The sequence below is a fragment of the Eufriesea mexicana genome, unplaced genomic scaffold (genome assembly GCF_001483705.2).
Source record: "Eufriesea mexicana isolate 0111107269 unplaced genomic scaffold, ASM148370v2 scaffold15573, whole genome shotgun sequence".
In the NCBI taxonomy this organism is placed as follows: Eukaryota; Metazoa; Arthropoda; class Insecta; order Hymenoptera; family Apidae; genus Eufriesea; species Eufriesea mexicana.
The window spans coordinates 1-10209 of NW_016922984.1; the positions used below are offsets into that span (position 1 = coordinate 1).

Below are 10209 nucleotides of genomic sequence, written 5' to 3' on the forward strand. Positions count from 1 at the left end.
ATTCCAAAGGGTCATCCCAAAGTTCCTCTCACGCTCCGGAACTGGAAGGAAACCGTAACCCTTGAGCAAAACCCGTGACGTTACGCCTGCTCAGGTATCGTTCCACCCTTACCAAAAGAAGGCGCGCCAAGGACGCATGAAAGGATGGTCACGACACTTAGGATGCCGCTGATTGGAAAATTAACGTTTCTCAAAATAACCAATCGGCCCGCATCCTCGACGTTCCAAGGCGAGGAATCAGAGATCAACCAAAATTGAATTATTCAGATTCGAGATTTCAAAGAGTCTTCGAAATCACCGAAGCTTCGAACAGTAAGAATCGCGACTCCGAGGAAAAGAATTGAGACTTCGACGAGTCAACACGGAACAGATTAATATTCGAGCTACCGTTCAAATTTATCAACGCTAGACCGTAAAACGTTTGGGGCACCCCACGCGTTACTACGAAGGAAATAACTTCTATCGCGACGCGTAGTAACAAGTGGAATTTACAAATCTATAAATTTAATTAATTTCAAAGCAGTAGTCTGAAATAAAGAGCACAGTTGTGAACGATGTTTTAATTACAATTTTAATTTTAATTTTTAATCCCAATTTTATGGTACGAGATTCACTAGCATTCGCCCAAAATCTCGAGTAGCTTTAAACATTTAAAACAGATTGTTAATTAAAACACAGAAAAATATTTTGAAACTGGAAGTTCGTAGAAATATCGTCCCCTTCAAAGAATCGAGGCATCGAAAAGGAGAAATAAGGCGAAATAATACAAAGCTCGCAAAGGAATCGTATGCTTCTTTATATTATCGTCAAGTACCCACGAAACGCGTCATTATTTTCAACCGTTAAAATTTCATCTCTCGAGGAACTTTTAATCCAACAAGGAGAGTGCATGTCCTTCGGGTCACCGATTTAATTGAAACTTTGTTGGTTTGTAGATTTCGACATGCAGTTCAAGAATATATATATCATTATAGCCGCCACTACTCAATAGTTTTGAAATATTTACGATTAAAATTTTATTACTTCTGTAACTACAGATTTATTTCCAATGGTTTTCAAGTGGCGTTGTAGCCTAATAGCGACACCCGAAATTTTCCAATAGCATCCCAGTCTAAGGCAGGGCCAGTTCGAACCTTCATCGAGATAAGAGGTACGCTTGAGCTAAGCACCAACGGTTAACTTAGGGCAAACCCCAGTGGTGTATAGAACAGTGAAACAAAGTATATCCCATCAGTGGAAGAGAAGAAAGGAAAAAACTGAATATAGTTTGGATTTATCTAAAATAAAAATAACATAATTAGTGCGATATTGACAACTACGCCAACAAGCACAACAAAAGCATACAGGCGGGAAGGGCTCCAGCACCCAAGGGATGTATGGAAGTTCTAGCCTAATCAAAAACACCCTTCAAGATAACCAGCCAATATACCACAAATTCCTAACCGAAGATAACAGCCAAATCGCTAATATCGCACGGCAGCTATTTAAAAACAAAACAAGCAAGAAAATCATCTACACTGCGTCACCAAATTTTATACTAAAAGATCGATCGCAGAGAACAAAAAATTACCAATTTTCATAGTTAAACTCTTCCCCGAAAGCAAGCCTGAAAAACTGTTGGAACCCGGATTTCAATATACAATACGACTTCTAGCAACAAGGCTACGTTGGAGAAATACAAGTCGGCGGAGAGGAAAAAAACTAAACTGAAACTGGAACTGGAACTGAAACTGAAGCTGACTTTTCGCAATTTTTGTGGGTGCTTATATAATGTTAGTTTTTGGTGCGGTGAAGATGATCATTGGCCCTTAGTGAAAGTAGGAATGAGTCAATTGTTTTTCGATTCTGAAATTGGTCTGCGTTTATCAGCCAGGCCCTTCTAGTGACTAAGGGCCAACGAATCGTTAGTTATCCAACAAAACTCAACCTCATCAAAATAGTCCTATTTTCTGCAGTGAAATGGGAAAAAATTAATAAAAGAAACCAAATACAATGCCGCCACTGTCAAAGAATAGATCACGCGGCAATTAATTGCAACCAAGAATACCGCTGCGTCAAATGTAACGTCAATCACGCACCAGGTGAGTGCAAATTTAGGCTTCGATTTAGGCGTTTAGGACGATGCTTGGAGTGAGCATGTCTGGGCAAATATAGGTCACCCGAATTCAACTTCACCAAATTCATTAGCAACCACAATCTATATAGAGAACCGCAAATAACCGGAATAGACCTCTTCATACTTAAACTAATTAGAAACCACTGGTACAACCTTGACAGAAATCTAACAAATCCATTAGTAGCTCACTCCTTGTATCCAAATCCGCATTTCTTTGAATCCACCAGACATACAGGCTACACACCACCCGAGTCGTTCACCTACCTGGATAAACAGGGCTTTATTCAAAACGGAAACAATATCCCACTAATATACCACTTCAATAGGAAAGAGATTAACAAAAAAATAGAATACAGTCCAAACATCGCACCGGACGATCATCACCTAAAATATACGTACAAATTAATCCCCTTAGACGTAAGCGACAATCCTAAACATAACACAAAGAAGTACTGGTGGCTCGTAGAAGTATAAGCCACCATATGTAGTCTATTATCCATGTAATCAATATAAATAAGTTATAATCTAAGTCGAACCTGGAATTAGTTGGCGAGCATCCCCGTCAACCAAGCGAGAAACCGCAATTCGATTCCCCGCTGGGGAGAACTATAATTTTTATCATCGTTTACACTTATATCCAAGATTAAAATTAATTTTTAAGTATACCATATGTACATAAAAGCACTATTCATAATAACCGCTCCTCTCTCCCCCTTTTCCCCGGCGATAGAATAATATAGTTTTTACTGCGCTTTTCTATATTTTTATGCAACATAGATTAAGTGCTCCCTACTTACTACCTCTCCATATGTCAATAAGTGCAACTACTTCAGTACTACATCATTTAAACTACGCGTACTCTGTCTCAGAGTCTTCTATCGCCGTTAGGCTACAACACCAATTGAAAACCACCGGAAATAAATCTGTAATTAAATAATTAATAAAACTTTAAAATTTTGTAAATATCTCAAAAACTATCGAGTAGTGGCGGCTATAATGATATATATATTCTTGAACTGCATGACGAAATCTACAAACCAACAAAGTTTCAATTAAATCGGTGACCCGAAGGACATGCACTCTCCTTGTTAGCTGAAACTTCAAGGAAGCAGAACCTAATTAAAATGTAAAAATGACAAAATTATCGTTCTTCGTCGCCTTCGCTAAACTCTATTCCGAGACAACTCTTTGCCGTACCTCTTCAGTCTTTAACTGCTCTCTACATTTATTTTGCTTCTCGAAGATTTCAGTGATCCAATCTAATGCCCGTCAACCAGCGAACGTTCATACATGAGTAGTCGTACTAGAAAGAATCCTGAAGATTAGAGGATCAATCGAACTGCTTGTCCGGTTTCCAAAGCACTGAAACTGTCGAATACCGTGGCGCACCCTACATTACACCCTCGAATTTGATTGTAATTCCATCGTATACAAGATAGAAAGATCGAGAAACGCTTCGAGCGAATCACGATGTCATTAACCTTTCGTCACCGGACATGTTTCGCTATCGAAACCAAGCACGATACAGCAAAAGCTCCAACAAAATATTGAGAAATTGCGATATCTTCAACAAGTGCCAACAATTGTTCCATCACAATAAACCACATGTGGAATACAGTGAGGTTAAATAGTGCATGTATAAAGTGATGTGTGCAATCAAGTGACATGAGTGCAAATCGTATAAAGATATTACGTAGGTACACAGTTTAAGGAAATTTAGAGTGGTCATCACGCTATGGTCTCAAGGTTCGTATTGACATATAATGAAAGAACTAAGAAATGTAGAAAATTACAAACAAGATTAGTTAACAATGTATAATTACAAAATCTATAAATTTCAGCCATGGGGAAGGTATTATTACTTACTTTACCAACCTGTATGTCAAGTCATGAGATATGGGAAAAATTAAGCAATATCTATGAGAAGGATTCAGAACAGTAAAGATATTCTGTTGCAGAGGAATTTTTTCATGCATATATCTAAATTTGAACATGATATAGTACTGCATATTATGTGGTTGATAGGTAAGTTTTCAAATTATATGCATTAGGATGTAAAATAGAATAAACAATGCTTATAACTAAAATCTTAACCACATTGGCACACAAGTATCTTGTATTTGCAAGTATCTGAAAGTTAATGCAGAAAGACGAGAAAAGAATAGATAATTTCACATCTCAACAGATTGTCAAAGGAGCAAAGGGAAAAGCAGATCAAAATGAATTTATAATCTTCAAAGCTCAAGAGAAGAGGTGTTTCAAGTACAACTCCAATAGACATCTTGCACCTGCATGTTAGAGAAACGATAGAGGTAACAACGAAATTAAAGGTTTCAGTTTTGAAAGATTAGGATAAAAATCAGAAAAATTTCTAGGATTAGGAAGAAAACACAAGACTTAAGAAGTGTACTCTCCATGCGGGACATGTAAGAAGTCTAATTATTTGGAAAAAGACTGTTACTTTAAAAATATGAAGGAAAACAAAGGGGATCAAGCAGAAAAGAAGAAAGTGTGCTTCTTAACAGAGAACAATGGACAAAACAAATGATTTTCGGCTCAAGAACAACCAACCAGCCATATGGTGAACAAGCTAGAATATTTTAAGGAATAAGAAGCAATAAGAACAGAAATTGAATCAGCAAAGAGAAACATTTTCATGGAAACTATAGCAAACGGTAGAGCTGAGTTAGATAGCTGTATATTTGAAAATGTTCTGTATGTATCAAACTTGAGACAGAATTTAATGTCAATACATCTGATAACTCGAAAGGGTGGTAAGATAATGTTCTTAAAACATAATGTAATAGTTTATAAGAAGGAAGAAAAAATATTGGTAGGGAAGACGTGTGTTAATGGATTTTATGGTGCAGATGAATTAAAAGGAAAAATACAGGCTAGAGTATTACTAGTAGAGAGAAACAAGAAGCTGGTAGTAGTGCAGAAAATTGAGCCATCTAAGTATAGAAAACATGAAAAAGTTGTTCAAGAAATCATTGGAAATAAAAGTAATGAAATGAATACGAAAGGCAAGAATTGGAGAATGCAGGATACTTTTTCTATGCAAAGTAATTGAAGACACTGTTTTTAGAGCCAAGAACAAGGGCAAAAAGGCAGCTTGAAATTATACATTCTGATATATGTGGACCTAGAAAGCCAGAGACATGTAACAGAAATAGGTATGCAATGACAGTCTTAGATTTTACTAATTTTGTGACGATATATTTTATGGAATCATATACTGAAGCATTACAGAGATTATTTAATTGTGTTGCAGCAGCAGAAGCAAAGTGGAATAACATACAGATTTAAATACGATAACGGAAAAAGGAGTTTAACAGTCGAGAATTCAAGAATTGGTGCAGACAGAAAGTAATTATTCAGGATTATACGACACTGTATACACCTCAACTGAATGGAAAGGCTTAATCGAATATTACTGAATAAAACACGAGCACTCCTGTACGATTGAAATAGAAAAGAAATTGTGGATGGAAGCTGTGTATTTTGCAAATTATCTACAGAATAAAGGTTCTGCAACAAGAGTGAATACAACTGTATATAGAAAGTGAGTAGGAGAAAGATCTCACATATGAATTACACATTTTTTGAGAAACTAATATTCTTCGACATCTGAAAGTAATAGAGCAACTTTGTTTGCAGGTTTGTTTCAAGGAAAGTAAACTCTGCAAGAATTACCCACTGAATATTATTGATTAAGATTTGTATTGACAATGTAATTGAATAAATGATACAGCATAATCTTTGTACTACTGAAGAATATGGTTCAGTTTAACACTAGAATTAGTAAAAAGGTCAAAAGCATAAAATAAATATGTATAAGTATGTATAATTAATATCTGAATGAAATGTAAACTAACTATTGTCAGAAGCAAATATATATTTACAATAATTTATGCATTTATAAATTTTTCCTTAATAAATTAATTAATTATTAATAATTATTGCACAGAAGACATGAACTCATACCAAAGATGCTATTGGTTTTCCATTAATTACTAACTTCTATGCAATTAATTCATGAATTACATGCACATATAAAAATGGTCATACTGCTGATGTATCAAATTTTGTAACTAACACATATATATTATATATTACTATACAATATATTTTTATAATTAATTTAATAATTAATTTTATTAATTTATAAGTTTTCTATCGTGGAAAATAAGTACTTCTTAATTTATTATTTTCATAACAGAAAGATATTTGAATTTGCAACATTGTTATTAATAAATATAACATCGTTTGATATTCTACGTCGATACTTTAGTATATGGCTATCTCAAACAGGAAGCATCTTCCCGCGAAAACAAGCATAGCCTGTCCAACCGCAGCGCGCTTTGTGTCGACGAGAATCTAACATGCCGGTAACACGTGGTGGAATATTTACCCGCGCTGAAGTGAAACTTTCAATGTCAGAACAAAACATTTCGTGAAGTAGTGCCATTATTGATCAGTGTTTTAATTACTGTAACTGACGAAATCAATATTCAACAACGATAATGCGCAGTATCAGTTATTCTTTCGGAACATTGAACAACTTTAGTAACATCTTCGTGATATTTACGAAAGGACCAGAACAGAAGTTTAAGAAATTGAGAGAACTTTACCAAGAGCAGGATAACTAACTACGAACATTTGTTCGGTAGTAATATAACACATGTGGAAAAAAGTGAAGTTACATAGTGCAAATCGTCTACCGATACATGTGCGATGTGAAGGAGTGTAAGTGTGAATCATAATAGAACAGAATAGTCAAGTGTCATCGATTGCAGAATCCAGAACTCGATCGTCCACTGGGATATTGGTTAGTATTACTCGGCACATGTAAAGAGGAATGTGTGTGGGGGGTTGTGCATGTTCTTAGCAAAAGAATAAATCAACTGATTATGGACTGCCAACAGAATGTAAGCCACGTGTTTGAGAGCGGAGAACAAAAATTGAGAAGGAAATCGGAAGTGTCAATAGATGAAGGAATCAAGATGGATATCATATTTGAAAATTTACAGTGGTCTTCATGCCGTAATCTCAAGGTTTGTATGAATGTACAATGAAAGAACCAAGAAATATAGAAAAGTACAAACAGGATTGGTTAACAAACAATGCATAGGTACAAAATCTGATAATTTCAACCAGAGGGGAGGAATTGAAATATGAGTGAAATTCAGCAATATTTACAAGAAGGATAAGAGCAGCAAAGATATTCCATTACAGAGGAATTTTTCACGTATAAATATAAATTTGAACATGATATTGTAACTCACATTGCGTGCCAGACAGGTAAGTTTTCAAATTACATGCATTAGGGAGTAAGATAGAAAAAACAATGCTTATAACTAAAGTCTTATGTATGTTTCTAGAACGTGTATTTGCAAATGCCTGGGAGTTAACGCAGAAGGAAGAAAAGGGAATGGATAATCTCAAAACTGAACTGCTTGCCAAGGAAACAGGGGGAAAAGCAGATTTGTAGCCTTCAAACATCAGAAGAAGAGATGTTTCAAGTCCAATTCAATTAGACATCTTGCATGTGCATGTTGGAAAAACAATAAAGGTAACAAAGAAATTAAATGTTACAGTTGTAGCAGATTAGAATAAAAATCAGTAAAATTTCTAGGATTAAGAAGAAAGTATGAGGCTTAAGAAATATACTCTCCGCGTGGTACATGTATGAAGTCCAGTTATTTGGAAAAAATCATTTATACTGTTATTTTGAAAACATAAAGGAAAGAAAAGGAGATCAAAATAAAAAACAGAGAACGATGGAACAGAATAATGGATTGTGGACTGCAGAAGAATGAGCCATATGGTTAATAAACTAGAATATTTTAAAAATAGAAAGAAATAAGAATGGAAATTGGAGTAGTGTGAAGAAACATTTCCATGGAAGCTAAAGCGAAAGTTAGAATAGAGCCAGATACTTGAATATTGTTTGTGTTCTACTCTTGAGACAGAATTTATTGTCAGTAAATCTGATTACTGGAGATGGTGGTGAAGTAATGCTCAAGGAAAAAGGAAGTAATAGTTCATAAGAACAAAGAAGAAATATTCGTAGGGAGAATGTATAATAATGGTCTTTATACTAGTAGAGAGGAACCAGAAGCCGTTAGAGTGGCACAAAAAATTGGGAAATTTATGTATAGGGAAGATGAAGGAGTTGTCCATGAAAGTATTAGAAATAAAATTTATCAAAAGAGTACTAAAGACAGGAATTAGAAAACGTAAGATATTTTTGTGAAGCAAAGCGATCGAAGATTCCATTTGAGGGGACAAGAGCAAGGTTGAAAAGCCAGTTAGAGGCAAAACATTCTGATTTATGTGAGCTTATACAGCCAGAGACATGGAACAGAAACGGGTATGTGATGACAGTCTTAGATTTTACTAATTTTGTGAGGATTTATCTAATAGAATTAAATACAAAAGCATTACAGAGATTGTTTAATTGTGTTGCAGCAGCAGAAGCAAAGTGGAATAACATACAGATTTAAATGCGATAACGGAAAAAGGAGTTTACCAGCCGAAAATTCAAGAATTAGTGTAGACGGAAAGTAATTATACTGGATTATACGACACTGTAAACACCTCAACTGAAAGGAAAGACTCAATCTAACATTATTGGATAAGATACGAGCACTCCTGTACGACTGGAATGGAAAAGAAATTGTAGGTAGAAGCTGTATATTTTGCAGCTTATCTACAGAATAAAAATTCTGCAACAGAATTATAGAAAGTGAGTAGGAGAAAGATCTCACATATAAATTACACGTTTTTGGAGAAACTAATATTCTTCGATATCTGAGAGTAATAGAGCAATTTTGTTTGCAGATTTGTTTCAAGGAAAATAAACTCTGCAAGAATTACACAATGAATATTACTGATTAAGATTTGTATTAACAATGTAATTGAATAAATGATACAGCTTAATCTTTGTACCAAGAGTTTGATTCATTTTAATATTAGAATTATGAAAGTGGTCTCATGCATAAAATATTGTAAATTTATAGTTGTTCTATCAAAAGTTACTATTGATTTCATTGAGATAGGAAGAAAATTATACATACTTATTTTTTTTATGCATTTAACACCTTTAGTAATTTTAGATAAATTAATTCCCTTTTAATTAATTAATTTGTAATAATTATTGCACAGAGGGTGTGATGCAATTATAAAAATTCATGAATTAATTACTGAAAGTCAGAATTTGTTAATTTTCCACTGCCGAATTAATTTATTAAGATAATAACCGATTCAAATTTAAGCGCCTTCAATCAGCGTCATCTATGATTTGGACTCAAAAATCAAGAAAGTAATAGGAATATAGAAGAGGTAAGGAGGTCATTGGTGAGCAGGTCACGTGACAGACAAGAACAGAGAGGGGATAGGAAAGGACAAAGGTGAAAAATTAATTAACTACTCAATTTCTGTAATTAATTTATGAACTTTTATAATTTCATTGCAAAGCTGGAACTTCATGCTACATTCTTATATAATTTTCGTAAAGAATTTAACTCTAAATTGTTAGTTATTAATTTTTGTTTGATGGCGTCTATGATTTCGTAACGGCGACCATTACGATCTTTCGTAAAAATACTTAATACTAAACGAAACTAGAACCAAAATGTGAACAAAAGTGATATGAAAAGATTCGCAAGAACATTGTTTTTCTAATGAGTGCATAAAGTTTCACAAATTAATTACGTAAAGGATAGTAATTAACGAAAAACCAATGGCGTCTTTGACAACAATTCACACACTCCGTAGAATAATAATTAATAATAAATTAATTAGGGATAAATTTATAACAAAAGTTATATTAGAAAGTTTGCCAAGGCTGCGCCTTTACGATGAAATTATAAAAATTCATAAATTAATCTCAGAAATTGAGTAATTTGTTAATTTTCTAGTATCGAATGAAAATTCAAATGACAACAAAGGTTCAAGGTTCCAGTCCAAACTGATAGATGGCACTGATAGTTGACGCTTGAATTTGAATCGGTTACTAACTTTGGTTATATGCTCCTGATACATTTTATTATGGGACGGCAATTGTGTAATGGATATTTTCGACTGTA

General features: G+C 34.2%; 2 long non-coding RNA genes across 2 annotated transcripts; both read left to right on the forward strand.

Moving 5' to 3' along the window:
• Nucleotides 1-3993: 3993 nt before the first annotated feature.
• On the forward strand, nucleotides 3994-5452 carry LOC108554029 (uncharacterized). Its single transcript, XR_001890676.1, has 4 exons — nucleotides 3994-4141; nucleotides 4302-4428; nucleotides 4492-5292; nucleotides 5391-5452. It is a non-coding gene; the product is annotated as an uncharacterized LOC108554029 (long non-coding RNA).
• Nucleotides 5453-6808: 1356 nt separating this feature from the next.
• On the forward strand, nucleotides 6809-7404 carry LOC108554030 (uncharacterized). The gene is made up of 3 exons (XR_001890677.1): nucleotides 6809-6947; nucleotides 7045-7173; nucleotides 7251-7404. It is a non-coding gene; the product is annotated as an uncharacterized LOC108554030 (long non-coding RNA).
• The last annotated feature ends 2805 nt before the right edge of the window (nucleotides 7405-10209 follow it).